General features: G+C 43.9%; 1 protein-coding gene and 1 long non-coding RNA gene across 4 annotated transcripts in view; one reads left to right on the top strand and one right to left on the bottom strand.

Annotated features, from left to right (window-relative positions):
* Positions 1-12,050, bottom strand: part of ADAMTS12 (ADAM metallopeptidase with thrombospondin type 1 motif 12) — a 255,697-nt gene that overhangs the window by 172,234 nt on the left and 71,413 nt on the right. The gene's annotated exons all lie outside the window — the stretch shown is intronic.
* Positions 8,350-9,276, top strand: LOC140632682 (uncharacterized). The gene is made up of 2 exons (XR_012030323.1): positions 8,350-8,846; positions 9,002-9,276. It is a non-coding gene; the product is annotated as an uncharacterized lncRNA (long non-coding RNA).

The raw sequence follows: 12,050 nt of genomic DNA, 5'->3' as shown, positions 1-12,050 counted from the left end.
ATGAGCCACTAATATACGCAACAACACAGATGAACCTCAAAGATATTATGCAAAGTGAGAGACGCCAGACACAAAAGATTGCATCTTGCATGATTCCATTACATGAAATTTCTTTAAAATGCAAATCTTGAGAGACAGAATACTTTTTTGCCTGGGGCCAGGCTGGGAAAGGGAACTGCCTGCAAATAGGCATGAGTGAACTTTTTGGGGTGATAGAAATATTCTAAAAAATGTATTGTGGTGATGATCCCACAATTGCTAAGTTTACTCAAAAATCACTGAATTGTATATACAATTAACATTTGCGTTTGATTTGCATTTGATGGTATGCAAATGATACCTTGAAAAGCTATTGAGAAACATTTCCTAAAAAAAATATCCATTCTTCTGGGTCAGTGGTTCTCCAATGAGGGTAGGTGGTGGTGGCGGGGCAGGGGAGGAAGACAGGAAGCAGCACATTAATACTTAAGCAGGTTTCTTCTAAATACACATATTTATTCCTCTGTACAGTTTAATACCAGAAATCAAAGAATATCATCATCTATTATGGGGAAATCTATACAGTTTGCAAATGAGTGATGACTACAGGCAATTCTCTTTTTTTAAAAGATTTATTTATTTATTTATTTATTTATTTATTTATTTATTTATTTATTTATGATAGACATAGAGAGAGAGAGAGAGAGAGAGGCAGAGACACAGGAGGAGGGAGAAGCAGGATCCATGCAGGGAGTCCGACATGGGACTCGATCCTGGGTCTCCAGGATTGTGCCCTGGGCCAAAGGCAAGCGCTAAACCGCTGAGCCACCGAGGGATCCCCAACTCAGGCAATTCTGATATGCATTACCGCACACACACATACTCCTGAGACCCTCCTCTTGACCAGACTGGGTCCCAGGAATCCATGTTTTCAATAAGCAAAATGACTGATTCTTGTGATCAGACAAGTTTAAGACACACTGCCCGTGGTCTACAATGCCAGAAACCTTCAGCATTGTGGCAGGGCACAGTGGGATTAACAGGACTCTGGGAAGACCCATTTTCTGACCCTCTTTCCATCATATCTATGCAGTCCACTGCCAGTACCAGACACCAGGGATTGCAAACACCCATTTGATCCTAATGAATTAAATCAACAATTAAAATTCCCAATTCCTCCACCTTTGTAGCGATTCTGGTTCACTGAAAGGGATCCTTCTTAGCTCAACACCTAAAAAGGCCAACCATTTCATTATGATTATGACCTAATCACAACCATTACACACATTAACCATGAAATAATCTGCTGACTTTATGCCTCGGTGTGGTCCTCTATGGCTGAAAAGCACTTTAGGCCTTTTCAATTCAGTTAAAAGTAATGTCTTTTTCTTTGAAACATCTTGTCATTCCTTAGGCAGGAGGAGTCTCCCATCCTTGGGAGAACATAGGAAACATTTAAAAATCAGCATTGGCAGTCACCTCCTACTGTTTGATTTTACTGACTGACAGATTGACAAAAAAAAAAAAATCAGGTTGCTAGAAATAAAGGCTAAAGATTCCTAATTTTTTGAAAAAGGACAGATTTGTAGCAGAGGGATCATGGGGACTTCAATAAAATTAAGGTAACCGTCCACTGAAGGGTTGCAGCCAGCATTACACATGTCAGCAAGGTCCCTAAATCTATCTAGTGAATTGCCTGGAACTCCTACCATTGCTAGCACTTGTGGATTGTGACCCATTCTTAGGAAGGCCTGTCTCCTGGTTCCCATCCCAGCCGCCCACATCCTTGCTCCTTCCACATCTCAGTCCCGGGGGAACCCTCAGGCATGACTGCTCCTAGGAATCAATACTGCATCATTGTGTGGGCTCACATAAGAGTCTCCCCTATAAAAAAGGGAGTGAGTTTTCTCCAGATACTTAGAGGCACAGGGAAGCAGGACAGGGAACAGTGCTGTTTTCTCCTGACTCTTCAACATGAATTAAACAGACACTGAGCACCTACCATGTGCAAGGGAGTGTTTCAGTGCCAAACAACTGAAGACAAATGTGGAGGCCAAGAAAAATTAAGGCCATTCCACCTCAAGTTTAGCATTAGCACAAGTACAGCCATTTTAGGTCCCTGGGAATAAGAGCTGAACTTTACAGGAAAAACTGCAGAATGTCCTAAGCAGGGAATCCTCTATCGGAGAGACATTAAAGCTCAGAATGCCCTCGGCAGAGAATCCCATATCAGATCTTAAGAAACTCCCCCACCCTTTCCCCCATATTGGAATGGAAAAAATTCCTCCACCCCTTCTAAAAATCCCCTAGACCAGCCCATAAAAAACCCAGCTGTAACCCACTTCGGGGTCCAAGCCTCTGCTCTGCTGTATGGAGTATACTTGGACCCAAGCTCGAGCTGGTAAATAAACCCTAGTGTATTTGCACTGGTGTCGGCTCCTTGGTGGTTTCTCAGATTCGCAATCTTGGGCACAACAACAAATAGAACACAGTCCCTGCCACCAAGGAGCTCCCAGCCTCACTCAATGGGACGGAAATGGTGACCCTTGGTCACCCTTAATCAAGATGATCCCATAAGGATGCCAATTAATTCCAGAACAGATGGGCGCCCCTGTCCCTGCCTTGATCGCACTGCAATCTGTTCTGGGACAGACACCTGCCCGGGGGTGGCTCCTCTGAACAGCCGCAGTGACTCCTATCACTCAAGAGACTTAACAGACCCTGGAATAACGAACCTGCAGCCAAAACAATCAAGCAACACTGGGAGAGGTCTGGAGCTCTCTCTCTCTCCCTCTCACTCTCTCTCCCAATCTAGCCAATAAATAACTGCATATCCAAGGTCATAAATGTATTAGATTTCCTAATGACTCACTGGAATGGTATGAAAATGTACCAAGGAGGGAGGAAGAGGGAGGGAAAGAGTGGAAGGAAGGGAAGGAGGAAGGGAAGGCAGGAAGGAAAAGTAGGAATCTACAATATACCCGGCAGAGGTGTACACAAAAAAGCAGATGTTGTCTTTCTCTACTTGATAGTTCGTGGGATTGCACTTTCCAGCGCATCCAGGTGAGGTGGCGGGGAGACAAATGGGGCATGATTGGGAGACAAACCAGAAGCAGGTGCACCAGGCAGCTATTCTGAACTTCTCCAGCTGTGAGATGATCCTTGCATTACGGCCTTAAAGGAAGGGAAGGGCTATTTAAGAGGAGCAGGTGTCTCTCACCTACGCACACCAATACGAGAGAGCCCCACTTGACATTTGCGGAACACTTCAGTGCCCAAGGCCCAAGGCCCCTGCGGTGTCCCCACTCCATCCTACAGATCCAGCAACCCAGTTTCCTCCGAATCCTCAGACTGTTTCCACGGCACTCGGCCAGGAGCTTCTTCACTGCAAAGTCCTGCTCTCAAAGAGGGAAAAGCCAGCTCACTGCAAACATGATTCAGGGCACAGAAGTCACACACGCACACACGCGCTCATTCAGGATCACGCGAGTCCCATAGCAGAAGCACAGAAGCGTGGGCTCTGTAAGGAGACAGCCGGGATCTATGGGCACGTGGGAGGTTCAGTAGGTTGTGCCCATCGTGTGCGTTCCCTGCGGTATAGAAAGGCCACATGGGCCGAGCAGGGGGACGTGCCCCGCGGGGACGTCGTGCACTGTGGACCCAGACCCTGAGCCAACCAAGCCGCGGCTGGCACTGCCACACGCTCGTCCCCGGGCCGAGGCCGGGCCAGGCCCCGACGGAGGCAGGCCCGGAGCTGCCCTTGCCATCTCGCCTTTACTCGGGCAGAAAGAGCCCAGGGCGGCTTCTGGGGCCCTAAGGGGGTCCCCGGGCCTCCCGCAGGGAAGCAGGGAAGCCCTCACGGGGAGGGAGCCGCGGTGGCCCGGGTGGCATGTGGGCCACAGTCCCAGCGGCCTGAAAAGAAACGATGCACGTGCCAGTAGCAAGCCTCCCGACGCCCTGTCGCTGGCATTTCACGCCTGTGCTTGGCTTCCCTCTACCTTGAAATCTCTCGGTGCTCCTGACTGACTGACAGACTCCAGGGGAAGTCCATGCTCCGGCCGTGCAGCTCCGCTGGCTTTGCAGCCTCCGCCCTCTGACTGGCCTGTCCTCGGGCCTCCCCTGCAGCTGACCGCAGGGCCGAGCTCGCGGCTGCAGGATTTGCAAGCAAATCTCAGCACCATGTCATTTCACACCAAAACCACACTATGAATCTTATAAACTTATGGACATTTTCTTTTTTTTTTTTTTAATTATGGACATTTTCAAGCATAAGCACTATGCCTTTATCACACCTACCAAGGGTAAAAAAAAATTATAATAATCTCCCAATTTTTTTATAAAGATTTTATTTATTCATGAGAGACACACACACAGATAGAGGGAGAGAGAGAGGCAGAGGGAGAAGCAGGCTCCATGCAGGGAGCCCGACAAGGGACTCGATCCCGGGTCTCCAGGATCACACCTTGGGCTGAAGGCAGTGCTAAACGGCTGAGCCACTCAGGCTGCCCTAATCTCCCAATTTTTGACAAAATTGCAATTCGCTCAAAAATGGTCTCTTTACAGTTCATCTTTTCAAATGTGGTGCAGAGAAATTCCACACTTGGCATTTGGTTGTTTTGTCTCTTCTGTTTTATCCTACTGCAGGCCCACCCACCTTTCCCCTCTGCCATTCGCTGGGTGCAGAAACCAGGTCTATTATTCTATAGGATGTTCCACATTCTGAATCTGTTTGCTTCCCTGTGGTTTTCTTTTTTTACCCCCTGTGGTTTTCCTTAATCCTGTTTTCCTATAAACTGGTTAACTAGATTGATTAGATTCAGGTTTGTGGCATGCTTGTGTATACATATATACATGTCTGTGTGTAAGTATATATATGTACCTATGTATACACATGTATTTGGATCAAATCAAGTTTCTAGCTCCATGTACAGATGTGTATATGCATATTGATACATATCTGGATAAACAGTAGATATCAGCTTCCTTTATAGACATATGAAAGAATTATTCCTATAAACAGGAATACTTCATAGGTTGTGCTGTGTTCTTTTAGATTTTATTTACTTATCTGAGAGAAAGAGAGAGAGAGAGAGATTGTGCATGAGTGGAGAAAGGGGCAGAGGGAGAAGCAGGCTCTCTACTGAGCAGGGAGCCAATTCAGGGCTCCAAACCCAGGACCCTGAGATCATGACCCTAGCCGATGGCAGATGCTTAACCAACTGAGCCATCAAAGCACCCCACAGGTCATACTGTGTTCTTCCTGCTGCATCATACCTGGAGGTGTCCCTGACATCTGTCTCCCACATCTAGTGATACTAACATTTTTTAAAAAGATTTTATTTATTTACTCATGAAAGACACAGAAAGAAAGAGGCAGGGCCATAGGCAGAGGGAGAAGCAGTCTCCATGCAGAGAGCCTGATGTCGTATTAGATCCCAGGACTCCAGGATCACGCCCTGGGCCAAAGGCAGATGCTCAACCATAAGCCACCCAGGCATCCCATGATACTAACATTTATCAGAGGCTACTTGGTGATTACAATCTCTCCATTGTAAAGTGTGAGCTCAGACACTCATGATGAAAGCAAACCATGTCCAGATCTGAAAGCATTTCAGGAGATGGAGGCCAATGCCTCTGGCTTATGCTCTGTCCCTGATCCTCTTGCCCACCTGACCACAGCTTCTCATGTGCACAGCAGTACAGCTGGCACACGGCCTCTGGCTTCCTGCAAAAGTTATCTTTCTACAAGATACTGGGTTGAAATAACCCACAGAATAAAAGAAGAAAAGAAATAACCCACAGGCATGATCAGGAGTTTTAAAATCTTAAACTACACAAAGAAAAGGGCCTGGGCAGCATAGAGTACTGAAAAGTGTGAGATCCTGAACCTGATTCTGATGTCCACAACTGAATTTATTATCATATATATATTATATATATTATGTATAATATAATAATATATTTATAATATATTATATTATTTATTTATATATAAATTTCCAAACTGGGCTCTTTTCTAAGTGAATCTCAAAGTCTGGTACTCTCAGCAAGATAGTACCAGCAATTACTGTTTATTGCATGATCTTGGGCTCTACCATAGAGGGAGTAGATACAACCTGACCCTTTGACTAGTAGAGAGAAAAGACACCTATAAAAACTGACCAAGGGATCCTTGGGTGGTGCAGCAGTTTGGCACCTGTCTTTGGCCCAGGGCGCGATCCTGGAGACCCGGGATCGAATCTCACGTCGGGCTCCCGGTGCATGGAGCCTGCTTCTCCATCTGCCTGTGTCTCTGCCTCTCTCTCTCTCTCTCTCTCTCTCTCTCTCTCTGTGACTATCATAAATAAATAAAAAAAAATTAAAAAAATAAAAAATAAAAAATAAAAACTGACCAAGACCAATCATGGAGTGCTACATTATTAGGCATCAATAATGTTTATATGTTTATGCTTACATGGGACAAAATCAACAATGTTAGGCCTCTTGGGGTGGGGCAGGGGGTGAAACTCAGAAGGAACCTTGAAGGAAGGATAGAATTTTTAAAGTGGGGAAGGAGAAATATGAAACAAGAGGAACAGCTGGATTGAAGGCCCAGAGAAAGACATGGCAGAGAAGAAGAAACATTTGGGATTGATTGAAGGAGAAGGAACAGTCAGAAAAGTGAAAGATTAGTGTGGAAAAATGCTAATACATCATCAGCCTTAGTTGTCTTCAATAAACTCAATCCTCATAATCAGGGGGAGGAGTTGACCAGATGATCCTTCAGCCAAGCACAGTCATTCTCTAGCTCAATGCACAATGCACTTGCTTTCCCTCTGACTTCCAACTCAAGGAGTCATAACAAATGCATTATACATGAGGATGGATGGATAGATAGCACACACAAACACATGTCAGGATGTGTCACAGACTTTGGAAAGTTTGAAGGAGGGACACCTGGGTGGCTCAGCAGTGAGCATCTGCCTTTGGCTCAGGGCGTGATCCCGGTCCCGGGATCGAGTCCCAGGTCAGGCTCTCTGCATGGAGTCTGCTTCTCCCTCTGCCTGTGTCTCTGCCTCTCTCTGTGTGTCTCTCGTGAATAAATAAATAAAATCTTAAAAAAGAAAATAAAAGAAAGTTCAAGGAAAGACATGTAAGTGTCTTCAGAGGAGTCAAAGAAAAATTCCCATAAGAGAAGAGACTCCACTTTCTCCTTTGAGCATCTTCATTATTTAAAAAGAGTAGAATCAAGGGCACAGGAGCAAGCAAGACAGCGTTGGCCTGGTGAATGGGGAAAAGCCTGGAAAGATTCTGGTTTCTTTGGCTCCATCCTGGTGCAGGAGGGGATGCTCACCCTGCTGTACTGCCTTTCCTCTTTCTAGTACAGCCACTCAATTAAGTAAATCAGATATGGCAGGTCCACTGGCACTGGAGACAGCAGTGTGTAGGGAGCAGCCAACAGTCTAGCTGACATCCTTCCTATGCTCCGTTTTCCTCTGGATCTGCCACTGTGGGCAGCACATGGGTAGCAGAAGGAGCAGCAGCAGCCACAACAGATGTGTGTTTCAGCAGCCTCTGGCCTGGCAGGCAACTGAGGCCCACACACACACCTGAGCAGCGTCCTCAGTCTCTAAAAGGGGCCAGTGGGAGAAATATCAGGCTCCAGAGCTTGAGGGAAGAGCAAGGAGGCAGTGCACTCTCCAACTCGACGAATCACATCTTGAGCTGTCACCTGTAAGGAATTTGCTCCAAAAATAGCCTCCCTGTGGCTTGAAATATTCTTAAATGGACAACTGCCTGACCATGTCCATTTCCTTCCAGAGAGGCCATGATTTACATTTCTTTTAGTCATTACAAAGTTCTAAACGTTCAAAAAAGATGCTTGAAAAGTGTGGTACTAAAAAAAAAAGAAGAAAGAAAGAAAGAAAGAAAGAAAGAAAGAAAGAAAGAAAGAAAGAAAGAAAGAAAGAAAGAAAGAAAGAAAGAAAGAAAAGTGTGGTACTTTCAAGCAGCTATCACAACAACACACTTCCATGTACAGCAACGTCTGGATTTTATTTGGAAACTAAATGCACAACACAGGAAAGTTGGGAAGAATTTTCTCTATTTCTGGTCCTAAAGCAAGCACCATATGCACAAACTTCTAAAGCTCCTGGCTGATATTTCTAGTGTAGAGGTAGGGGGGCTGGGATGAGGGGGCCAGAGGGAGTGCACAATGTTCGTCTCCCTCAAGGTCAGTAAGAGCTGCTTCAGCCCAAATAAGGAGGGCTCTCAAGTTTGCCCTGGCTGCCCCGACTGATTCAAGTAAAGGCTGAAGAGAATGAAGGAACCAAGAACCTTAGGCCAACTGCCTCAATAACGATGAAATGCCAGAGAAACAACAGCAACAAAGCCCAGGAAAAACATCTAGAAACTTCATCTGGAGTACCACACTCCGGACTAGAATCCTGGGGATAGCTCCATTATGACAAATAGAACCTTCTTGAGCACACAGAGAACCCCCAGGACCCACAACATTTTCTCCACTGTTGGTGCAAGAGAAAAACTTACACAAGTGCTCAAAGGTAGAGGTACCATGATGTTGCCTACAGCATTATTTGTAACATCTAAGTGTCCCATCAATAAAGACATCAATAGCACAACAGACTACAGTGGATATGCTACGTGGTAGCTACACAGAATGTGCCAGTAGAGCATGGCTGCAATGTCTGTCCTATTCACTCCTGCACCCGGTGTGGAGCCTGGCAAATGACAGCCTGGATTCATGAAAAAGTAAATGGAATGAACACACCACTGTGCCAACTTTAGAAGAGACAAGATTTTTATATACTGACATGGAAAGATGTCGAGGTATATTGCTGCATGAAAAAACACCAAATCAGTGAGCGGTATGGCTCCATTCTCTTTATTAGTGATATACATACATTAATTTCTATATATATTTTTATCTTAAAATTATTTATGTGCATATAGCTACATAGTGGTTACACACACCTGTAGTAACGGTGTGGCTCGCTGATATCCAGTACTCCTCTCTTTCCAGGCACGTGGAAAGCTGAATTTCCTGACCCCCCTGTGGGGCCACAGGTCTAGTATGGCCAAGGAGTTGTGAGCATACATGACATATGTCACTTCCAGGCCACAGCATTTACATACCAGCATGTACTTCAGAGCAATCTTCCCTCTCCCGAGTTTTCTTGAAAGTATTTGTTGCGATCAAGCCTCCGGCCACTTGGATTCTGGGATGACTATGAAGAGCAGATCCCCTGGTCAATATCATATAGCATGAGAATGAGAAATAAACTTCTGTTGTGGTCAGTTGGGTTCGGGGTTATTTGTTACCGCAGCATAATCCAACCTATTTCTGACAACTACAAAACACACACACACACATACCTATACACACACACAGATACACTAGGCTCTGAGTGCAGGTATACACAGATGTATATATGTGTACAAATATATGTGTATGGATACACACATGCAAGTATCAACATGCATACAAAATTTGTAAAAATAAACAATCAGGTAAGGTGGGAGATTAAGGAGGGGGCTTTCAATATGTATTTTATGTAATTCTTTATTTTAAAAATCCCTTTACACTAAACATGGTCTCTTTTGCAACTAGCAATTTGGACAACTATCTGCTCTTGGCTTGTCCAGGTGTAAGGCTAAACCAGCCAAGGACGATCTCAAGCTGTAGATCTCTTTCAGTTTCTGATGTCTTCACCTCCTGGCATCAGGTGGTATATGATTCCTGGGAATCATAACTGAGTGGGTTAAAATGGAAGGAAGCTTTCTCCCTGAACTCATCTAGGCAAAAGTGAGATCTGAGAAGCCTGTCTTTCCTTCAGTCAGCTGTCTCTTCTGTGCTCTTCCTCTTCTCTGTTCTCTCTTTTTGTACCAGTCTATCATCCCTACTTCTAAGGTACCCAAATATCTTCCTCCTATGCTTCTCCTCCAGCCCCATCAAAATCTCCAGCAGCATCTTGCTCTATGCCATTGATTCCCAATCTTGGCTGTGCTTGGAAGTTACCTGAGAAGCCTTAAACCATCCCAGTGTCCATGTTGCATCCCAACCAGATGAACTCAACTTCCTAGAAGTGGGTAGCTTCCCCAGCTTTTCAAGTGCTTTTAACATGCAACCAAGGTTGAGAACTGGCTTAGAGAAAGGAGCTGATGGAGAACCACTACTCTAAACTGGTAACAAACAGCACAAGCAGTTTTGTGACCCCTCCTAGTAGGAAGCAAGCATATCTGAACAAGGATCAAATCCTTAGGTTAAAAGACTATAAAGCTCAATGGGTAACACAAAATGGAGCCCCCTCCCTCCAAAGCCTCCTGAAACCAAAGCTTATCTCTCCCATCTCTCCTTAAACATAGAGAAAGGGAAAGTGGGAAGGACCTCAAGATCAGTTGTTATGTCATAATATTTGTCTGACCATGAAGATGCATCTCCATGAGCCAAACTTTGCCTGTTACAAATCCTTTTTATTGTACATCATTAAATTGTTCAGTTCCAACTTGGTAATTGCTAATATCACGAGTGCTACTTGCCATTTCAATTCTGTGACAAAGCTGCGGCACAAGAAGCAATTTCAAAAGCCCACCCACAGCCTAAATTTCATTTGTCTCATATCATCATTTTCTTTAAAAGGTCAAAACTAGAGAGTGGGAAGAATGGCCAAAGCAGGTTAAAAGGTACAAACTTCCAGTTATAAAATAAGTAAGTCACAGGACTGTAATGTCCAGCATGATGACTGTAGTTAGTAACAACATATTGCATATATGAAAGTTGCTAAAAGAGGAGATCTGAAAAGTCCTCATTACAAGAAAAACAACTTTGTAACTATGTACAGTGACAGGTGTTAACTAGACTTATTGTGGTGATCAGGACACAATAACACACAAATATCTAATTACTATGTTGTACACCTGAAGCTAATGTTAAATGTTATGCCTCAATAAAAATAAAAAAGTAAACAAATAAATGTCAAAATAATGTGATTTCAAATCAGAACTTTGTAACTACTAATGGCCAGAGAATCCTTCAAGGCAGCTTCCTTCTTCCTAGCTGTAACAGGATCAAATGGAGTCCAAAATGAAAGGGAGGGCATTCACAGAAGGCAGTGTTGAAAAGAATCTGAGAAGGCTTCTATAAAGGAATCTCTAAGTTCAGGCATGAGAAGGTAACACACTGACAACAAGAATGTAAATTTAGCTTATATCATACCAAAAAATTTAAATACTTAGCTTCCCACAGTCCTAGTACCAGTTGCTAGACAGGGAAAACTTAGCCTTCACTTATATACTCTAACAATGGTCAATGGTCTATAATCTTCCTGGCCATGCCTGTTGAGGAGGGCTCCTGCCCTATAAGACTCAAGGCAAGAGCATTCATGTTCTAATCTATTTAAATACTAGCCCCTAGAAATTCACACACCTGTTAGGTGTAGCCCCTAATACTCACACCTGTTAGAATTACTATTATTAAAAAGACAAGAGATAACACGTTTTGCAGAGGATATGGAGAAAAGGGAACCCTTGTGCACTGTTAGCAGGAATATAAATTGGTGCAGCCACCTTGAACAACAGTAAGAGTCCTCAAACCATTAAAAAAAAATAGCATATGATCCAGCAATCCCATTTCTGGTTATAACCCAAAGAAAATGAAGTCATTATCTCAAAGACATATCTGCACCCCTATGTTCACTACAGCATTACTCACAAATGCCAAGATATAAAGATGATCTAAGTGTCCACTGATGGACAAATGTAACAAGAAAATATGTGTGTATACACACACACACACACACACACACACACACACACACATGCTCATACCCATACACACGATGGAACATAATTCAGCCTTCAGAAAGAAGGAAATCTTGACATTTGCAATGACATAGATGAACCTGAAAGGCATTATGCTACATGAAATAAAACAGAAACCCCCCGCCAAAAATACTGCATGGTATCAATTGTATGTGGAATCTAAAAAAAAAAAAAAAAAAAAAAAAAAGAAGTCAAACTTAAAAATAAACAGTAGAAAAAGTGGTTCAGAAAGGGAGACAGAACATGTAGAC

This window comes from Canis lupus, chromosome 4, assembly GCF_048164855.1.
Source record: "Canis lupus baileyi chromosome 4, mCanLup2.hap1, whole genome shotgun sequence".
NCBI lineage: Eukaryota > Metazoa > Chordata > Mammalia > Carnivora > Canidae > Canis > Canis lupus.
The sequence above is the reverse complement of the archived record's forward strand: the minus strand, read 5'-3'. Positions and strand labels throughout refer to the sequence as shown.